Source organism: Solanum stenotomum, unplaced genomic scaffold (assembly GCF_019186545.1).
Source record: "Solanum stenotomum isolate F172 unplaced genomic scaffold, ASM1918654v1 scaffold13937, whole genome shotgun sequence".
In the NCBI taxonomy this organism is placed as follows: domain Eukaryota; kingdom Viridiplantae; phylum Streptophyta; class Magnoliopsida; order Solanales; family Solanaceae; genus Solanum; species Solanum stenotomum.
In genome coordinates this window covers 126,021-134,157 of record NW_026022791.1, presented here as the reverse complement: position 1 = coordinate 134,157, position 8,137 = coordinate 126,021, and the positions used below count along the sequence as shown (strand labels likewise).

The window sequence follows — 8,137 nt, the reverse complement described above, 5'->3', positions numbered from 1 at the left end:
ATTATAGGAATCATCCTCTTTCAATCAATGAGATATTTCAACACTCCTATGACCCTTACAACAACTGTCAACTCTCTTTTGCTTCTCCCCGTTGATTTTTTTTCCTTAAAGTCACCTTCAAGGTGGCGGGGTTACGCATGACATGTACCTCGTATATTAATAACCAATAACAAAACACATGTAGAAGAGGTACGAAGTGCCTATCCTCTTCAAACGTTTACAAAACTTAACTTTGGTTGAGCCATAGCATTCACAAAATGTAATGCATAAAGTATGCTAAAGGAACAGACACTCCAACACAATTTTTTTATCCTTATTCATTGGCACTTTCACACAATTTTTAATTCTCTACACACTCCAGACGTATATATACACACTCATCAAGCCACACACATTATCACAGAGGAAGAATTGAGAGTACACATTCTTTCTCAGTACATATTTTGCTTTGCACAGTCAATAGCAATCATTTAAACAATTGAGGGACTCTTCTCCATGATATATATTCCTAACAGAGACAAAATGTGTTGGAGACTTAATCAATGTGCTTTGTCTATGTTTGTAAGCTCTAAAACGGAGAGACAAGGAGATAATCTCTACATATTTTGGTATAACACTAGGGATTTTTTAGTAAGAATCTGGTCGGAATTCTAGTTTAGTATGTTCGAGTTTGTTATTTTAAGATGTCTCTGAAATTTTGATGATCTCTAAAGTTTTGATGATTTAACAAACTTAGGACCTGATTACAAACGAAACTTAAAGTGTCCATACATGAAAACAACAGCTGTCAATACAACTCTGCAACACCTACTGTGGTTGGTGAATGTCTTCCACAACACAATTGGTCTCAGCCAATGCCATTGCTTCACATGTTTTGTCCTACTTACATTAGTCTCCTCTCGAGGTCTACAAAAAATAGTTTTTGAATTCTGAAAATTCACTAGCTCAAAAAGGCAAAGGCCATTCTCTAGAAGAACAACAAGGGACCTAGTAGAGTTATCATTGTTCTTAGCTTTCATCTAGGCTTATTGATTTTGTGCTTATCATATGTAAATATTTTCTTGAGTTATAAAGGAACTAAATCGGTTGCTTGTCTAAGTTCTTTTAGTTTTGAGTCAGATTAACAAGAGTTAGTTAGCCGAATCATCTATGTTTTAGTCAAGCCTCTTTTCATCATTGGTTTGATGTTCTCTTGGGTAGAGTTGCCAAGGAGTGTCAACTAATGTTAGTTGATGTCTGGGTGCAGTAGATTTGCTGCTTGTTTTCTCTTATCTTTGAGATCAGTAGTTGGTGGGTGGAGTTAGCCTTGGTGTTTTGTTAAAGTATGAATCAACTAGAGTTAGTTGGTTTAGTGGGCAATAGAGTTATTGCTTAGTTCTTTTGCTTGTAGCAGAGTTGCTACAATAAGGGGGAAGAGATTAAAAGTCTTAATTCCTAGATTACTAGAGATCTGTAATATAAAGACTACGCTCTGTTTTGAGTAAAGTGGAGTTGAGTTGAAATCGTCTAAGAAAGGTCATGGTTTCCTCCTCCCTTGAGCAAGGGGTTTCCATGTAAAACTCTTGTTTGTGTTTTGCTTCTAGCTGTCTATTTTCTGCACAATTATTCTGTTAAGGGACCTGGTTCATTGACTACTAGTGGGCGCATAGATTCTATCTCTATCTGGTTAACACTAAGAGAGAGAATCTTGTGAAAATGATTGTTCCACTAAATCTGGAAGGTCGGTCACCAACAAGGCCACCTCTATTTAACGGTCACTTTTATAGATGGTGGAAAATTTGCATGCATGACTACATGATGACCGAGGATTGTGAGCTATGGGATGTCATTCTCGATGGTCTCGATGTGCCTACTATTAATGTAAAGGATGGGAATGTCACAATGGTTGTTCCTAAAACCCGGCACCAATACAGTGAGACCGACAAATGGAAAATTGAAAAGAATCACAAGGCCAAGAATCTATTAATATGTGGTATAGGAGCAAATGAATACAATCGAATTTCATCCTATGATTCAGCCAAGGAAATCTGGGATTGTTTGAGAACAACTCACAAAGAGTCTGAGGAAATGAAGAAATCCAAGTTAGATGTTCTCATAACTCAGTTCGTAAGCTTCACTACGGAAGAAAGTGGATCTATTCAAGAAATGCGTACCAAATTCACTTCCATTAAAAGTGAACTTTGTATGCTTGTTGATGTGAGCAAAGAAGTCACGAAAATACTGGAGATCTCCCTGGATCTTGGACTGATGAAGTTAATGCGGTCTTTGAGGCATGGGATCTGGAAGTACTGACATTGGATGCCTTGTTTGAACATCTTCAAGTCCTTGAAATGCACAAAAATAAAGACCGCCTCATTCTCAAAGGTAAAAATAAAATGAGGGACCCGGTTACTAACAGGTCAGGAAGAAGAGGAATTGTTGGCCATAAAGCGAAGAAAGCTTTGGACCTCTGGGAAAACTCCTCAAGTAACTCAGACGAATCTGAAGGGTCTAGAAATGTGTCTATGACTGAAGCCAAAAGGAGAAATGTCATGTGGATAAGGGACCTGGTTTGTGAAAATAAGGAATTGAGAAGATCTTTCAATCAAATCTCTGTCTCGGAGATACCTACCAGTGAAGCCAGTCATAAAAATCACAGAAAAGGAGATTTGAGTCGTGTAAAAACATATCCCCCACACACTCCTCAAAGCAAATATGTCCCAGTCACTCACAACTTACCGTGTTCACACTGTGGTCATAGTGATTATTTCAAAAGGGATGGCTCAGCTCTGAAAAGACATAAGGAATGTTTTTCAAACGCTGATAGACAGTGACACTAGCAAAAGGAGGAACCGAGCCTTGCTTCTGACTCTGCATTGAAGAAAGTTTTTTGACCTCACTAGACACGTAATTTTCTTATCCTCTTACTGAGAACTCCGTCTCAAGTGGGTTCCCAAGACTCACACTTTATTTGCTATGCAGATGAGAGGAGGTAACAGTAGTCAATGTCTGGAATCATGGGAAATGGTTTCTAAAAGCCCTTGACAAAAGTTACTGAAACGTCCTCTCTCTTGAGGTACTTCGGAGTGAAAGTGTCTCTTTTGGAAATATCAAGGAAGGATAAGAAAATTCGTCTTCTATAAATTGTTTTTTGCACAAATAGTCTGAGACATAATCTTCTAAGTGTTTCACTGATGTGTGGTCGAATTGGTGCTCGGAAGGTAATCATGAGAGCAAAAGAGATGCACAAATGTGTACTTCATCATTCTGAACACTTCAAAAATGATAGTTGCACTCTCTTTTAGCACTCAATGTGCTTGATTGGAAGAAAAAGCTTCCAAGAAGTAAGAAGATGTGTAAGATGTATAGGGGCAACTATGGAGAAAGTGAAACTGATGAAGGACCCGGTCTGCTATGAAAGCAATGAACAGATTGAAGAAGGGGATCCTCAAAAGATACTGAGTGAGTTAACTCCATTCAAAGGGTTTCATAAAATTGAATGAAGAAAAAATATGGCACTTGGTCTCTCAGTCAGATATCAGAACTATCATAGGAACCAGGTGGGTGTACATAAACAAACTTGATGAGCAAGGTGTTATCACAAGGAACAAATCCAGACTGGAGATTCAAGGGCATAATCAGGAGGAAAGCATTGACTGTGATGAGACCGTTGCCCCTATAATAAGGATGGAGGCCATCAGGATACTCATTATTTTTGCAGCCTTCGTGGGTTTCAAACTGTATAAGATGGATGGGAAAAGTGCCTTTCTGAACGGATACCTGTAGGAGATTTATGTTGAAGAATTTTCAAATGGTAGATGCCAAGCCTATTGATACTCATATGGGGACCAACTCAAAGTTGGATGCTGGCGGACTTGGTCTAAATGTGAATGAGACTTTGTATAGAGGGATCATTGGCTCCTTGTTATATATAATTACTAGCAGACTTGACCTTGTGTTCAGTGTTGAGATGTGGATTGTTCCTAGGAATCACACTTGAAAGCTGATAAGAGAATTCCGAGATATCCAAAGAAAACAGGGACCTGGTTTCATTCTATCCTTTAGGAGACTGTTGATTTGTTGCTCTTTCTACAGCTGAGGCAGAATATGTTGCAACTGCAGCTTGGTGTGCTCAACTCATATGGATCAAACAACAGCTTGAAGATTTCAGAGTGGTCACTCAGACTATCCCTCTCTGAGTGACAACACAAGTGTTCTCAATATAACTAAGAATCCCATTTATCATAAACAGACTGAGCATATTGACGTGAGACATCACCTCCCAAGGGATAACGTGAAAAAGGGAAAATATCGGCATGCAACGTTGAAAGACTGAAGATCAAATAGCTGATATGTTCACTAAAACTCTGAGTAGGGACCTGTTAAAAAAAATTAATGAAATTGGGGATACTGAAACCTGACAAAATGGATACTGCCTGAAGCAATTAATCCCTTTATGACTATACAAAGAGAGCAGGTATCCTTGTTTTTCAGTTATGTTTGTTTAAGCAAATTTAGTCTTATACCTTTTGTAGGTATGCACACATAGTGAAAGTGCTGAAGGAAAGGAGAGGTCAGGATAAAACCAAGAATTTTCATTCAAACTATAGAGAGGGACCCGATCCTTTCTTGAAGGTTAGCATTCTTAACATTACATTTGAATTATGACTAAGAACTGTTGATCATGCCATGTATCAGTCAGCCTGACTTCTGACAGTTGTCTCATCCTTTGAATACCAAATGGAACCTCTCTTTAGGGGACCCAAAATATCAGTTCACTTCTATTTAAACATCCATTTTTCTTCAAACTTCCTCTCAAAAATTCCTAACTTGTTTTAAAAAAAATCAGTCTAAAGTTCTCCAGAAAATTTCCTTTCTTCTTCTCTTTCTACAAATCGCTCATAATGTCTACACCTTTCCTCCCTACTACTGAAATGATGGAGATTATAGATGGAGTTGATCCATCCATGTTTCACCATTCCATTAGAACAAATGTTTTCCTCAAATCCTACTCCAATCATTTCTCCGACCGAAGGAGAAGTAGCATCTGCCACTGAAGTTCCTTCAGCCCCTCTTTCAACTATTCCTCCAGTTGAAGAATCATTAAACCATTCCCTTGAGACTCATGTCACCCTGTAATAAAACCCATTCAAGAGGAGATTCTCCTGTTCGTTCACATACCCTTAATCTGAATGCGTCTCAACACTCATATCCCGAGGGATCTTTTAAGGATGATTCTAAGTCTATGAGCGAAGTCCATGCCAGTGTTAACTCTCAACCCGATCCTATGGGTTCTACCATTTCTGAGCACTATTTTGAAGGAGATTTGCCAACTGAAAAGTTTGATAGGTCAAACATTCTAGCGACTTTCGAGGATCTGGTTGTGCAAAGTTTGACACAAATGAAGGGGAAACAAGACCTCTGCTTTCTGAAGAAGGTATTAGGATCTCCGAACCCTCAGTAGTGTCTGCACCCTCACTAGAAAAAAACCCTTATGACTAGGTTATCTACTGCTTTTCGGGAGCAGGCTGAAGTAGAAAATGAGGATGAGGATGACGAATCCTTGACAAGGAAAACACATAAAAAACACACTCCAACATCTGAAGTTCATGAGTCAACAAGTCTGTTTCTCCTGTTTCATCTGAAGAAAAGGATAAGGATGAGGATGATGATGACAAGACCTGGAGTTGGAAAATTCAAAATTGAATGGTTCCCATCTCCAAAGGAAAAGAAAAAGGTCATTGATGAGGTAGAGAAGAAGGGAAAGTTGTACCCTACCAGAAGTTCTGCTAAAAAATCTCATGAGTATTGCTATGGAGTCAAACAAGGCTCAAACAGAGAGAAATAAGAGGCAACGTAGGCATATGGTTGTGGAAGGGTACCAGGTGCCATTTTTTGATCTGAACAGGGAAAGTGGAATAGAGTATGATGATATGAATGCTGCAGTCGAAAATAGTGCAACAGTTTTGAACTAGGCTTCTTCCAAGTCATCCAAGACTACACAAGATGGAGGCTATCAATTTGCCAGCCATTATGCTTGAACATATGTACAAAACTGTCACCATTAAGGACAACAAACAAGGAATGGGTTATGGCTACTGGTTGACACGAGCGTTCAAACACTTTGATATCCCTTTCAGACTGGGTGTGAGAGGAACAATGAAGACAAAATTCTCGTTGAACACACTTGTGGAATGTGAGTGTGTGGAAGGTAAACTGGGACAAAGAAAACTGTGTCAGAGCTTTTAACAGCGCATGAGCAGTTGAAGTTCAAATTAGAAGCTATGACCGTCACTCTTGCAAACAAAGAAGCAGAAATTGCGTGTTTGAAAGCAAAGCTTCAAAAATCTCTGTGTGAGGGACCAAGTGGAGCTGAGGTGGCTGCTTTAAGAGATGAGATAAAAGCATTGACAGCCAAAAACACTAAATTGCAGGAGAAGCTCCTCAAAAACCATGAAGAGGTTGATGATCTTAATTCTCCATTTTTAGTCTAAGTCCCCCCCTCCCCCCTTTCCATCTGAAACTCTGTTGGCATTGACCCGGTTCTCTTTTATGATGTATCCTTTTGAATGCTTGTGTTAAATGAAATATGGACGTATTTCTTCTGACTTGTCCAATTACTTTGTGCATTTTCTCTTATGTTCAATGTTGCCCAAGTGGCTATGAGTATACTTAAATTGCATTCTGATAAACTTGGTTAACTGCTTTAACTTTTTTTATGAGGTCAAGAGGGGATTTGAAAGGGGACATGGTTATGACAAGGATGTATGGTGAAAGGGGGAAGTGGTTGGCCGTAAGTTTGTCATCATCAAAAAGGAGAAAATTGTTATTTTAGGTTGTCTCTGATGTTTTGATGATCTCTGAAGTTTTCATGATTGAACAAACTTTGGAGCTGATCCCAGACGAATTGAAAGTGTCTGTACATGAAAACAACAACTGTCAATATCCTACAACTCTGCAGCACCTGGTGTGGTTGGTGCCGTCTTCCACAACACAGTTGGTCTCAGCTAATGGCATTGCTTCACATGTTTTGTCTTTGCTTACATTATTCTCCTCTTGAGGTCTACAAAAAATAGTTTTTGAATTCTGAAAATTCACAAGCTCAAAAAGGCAAAGGCCATTCTCTAAAGAAACACTCTCCGGAAGAACAAGGGACCTGATAGAGCTATCTTCATTCTTAGATGTCATCTAGGTTTATTGATTCCGTGCTTATCATATGTAGATCTATTCCTGAGATATAAAGGAACTAGATCGGTTACTTGTCTAAGTTCTTTTAGTTTTAAGTCGGATTAACAAGAGTTAGATAGTCGATTCATATATGTTTTAGGCAAGCTTCTTTTCATCATTGGTTTGATGTTCTCTTGGGTAGAGTTGCCTAGGAGTGTCAACTAGAGTTAGTTGATGTGTGGGTGCAGTAGAGTTGCGGCTTGTTTTATGCTAGCCTTGGTGTTTTGTTGAAGTTTGAATCAACTAGAGTTAGTTGGTTCAGTGGTCAATAAAGTTATTACTTAGTTCTTCTGCTTGTAGAAGAGCTGCTACAACAAGGGGGAAGGGATTAAGAGTTTTAATTCCTACATTAGTAGATATCTGTAATCTGAAGATTTTTCTCTGTTTCGAGTAAAATGGAGTTGAGTTGAAATTCTATAAGACATGTCGTGGTTTTCTCCTCCCTTGAGCAAGAGGTTTTCACGTAAAACTCTTGTTTGTGTTTTGCTTCCAGTTGTTTATTTTCTGCACAGTTAATCTGTTAAGGGATCTGGTCCATTGACTGCTAGTGGAAGCACACATTCTATCAAAGTTTCACTTGTAGGGGAATTTTTCGAACTCTAGCATAGTGTGATGGAGTTTTTTCATATTTTAGGTAGGGGTATTTTGTCCAAATATTTTATCCGCATTAAAGAGTGGATACATGTTAATTACTTTTTAGATTGGGGCCAACTTTTCATTAGCAGTAAAAAATATGGAATCATAATTTGCCCGTTCTCCTATGGAGCACTTCCCCTCGTTAATGGGCCTTACACGAGACACCGATCCAAATTAGTCAGCACCCGATGCAGTAACAAACATCAGATGAGAAATTAAAAAAGGTAAGACATGCATGAAAAACTAATGGAAGTTGAGACTAATAAAGAAAGGTAACTTGGTCATGCAATTCTAA

General features: G+C 38.7%; 1 pseudogene; it reads left to right on the top strand.

Annotated features, from left to right (window-relative positions):
* Nucleotides 1-5,104: 5,104 nt before the first annotated feature.
* Nucleotides 5,105-8,137, top strand: part of LOC125850118 (nascent polypeptide-associated complex subunit alpha-like protein 1) — a 5,365-nt pseudogene continuing 2,332 nt past the window's right edge.